Genomic DNA, 704 nt, shown 5'->3' with positions numbered 1-704 from the left:
CACTAAAAAATATTAAACAATATTATGTAACTTGTATATTTCCGAAGTTAATTTAACATATATTTCATCAAAAATCTATTAAGTTCACATAACTTTCTGTATATCAAAAAAAAAAGAACTGTTTATAAATTTATTAACCGTTTTTATATTAATAATAAGTAATTATATAATAACCTTAACCTCTTTTACCAATGTATTATAAATATCTATCTTAAAGTAACAGATAATTATCATATGATGTCTTTGTAGTTATTCAATCTTACATATAAAACCTAAAAACTTTTTTTGATATCCTCCATAAAAAAAAACTTTCAAAAGACTCAGCAACCAATGTCCAGAAGAAAATGAATACAAAGAACATAGTGAACAGAAATAATTGTTTGTCTCTCTCCTTGATTTATTGTATATTTTAAGAAAAATAAGTTTAATAATTTATTTCTAAATAGTAATATTCTACATACATATGTATAATGTATAATAATTGAAATATGACTGTATATTACAAACTGCTAGTTCACTAAAACACAGCCAAGACAGAAAAGACTAAATGTTTTCTTTGTTTGTATGGAATTAAGCACAAAGTTACACAAACAGGTATCTGTGCTCTGCCCACCACTAGTATCAAAACCCAGTTTTTAGAGATGCGAGTCCAAAAAACATACCATTGTACCACTTAGGGGCTGACTAAATGCCAGTTTTATATT

Source organism: Tachypleus tridentatus, chromosome 6, assembly GCF_004210375.1.
Source record: "Tachypleus tridentatus isolate NWPU-2018 chromosome 6, ASM421037v1, whole genome shotgun sequence".
Lineage (NCBI taxonomy): Eukaryota > Metazoa > Arthropoda > Merostomata > Xiphosura > Limulidae > Tachypleus > Tachypleus tridentatus.
This window is presented reverse-complemented; position numbering follows the sequence as displayed.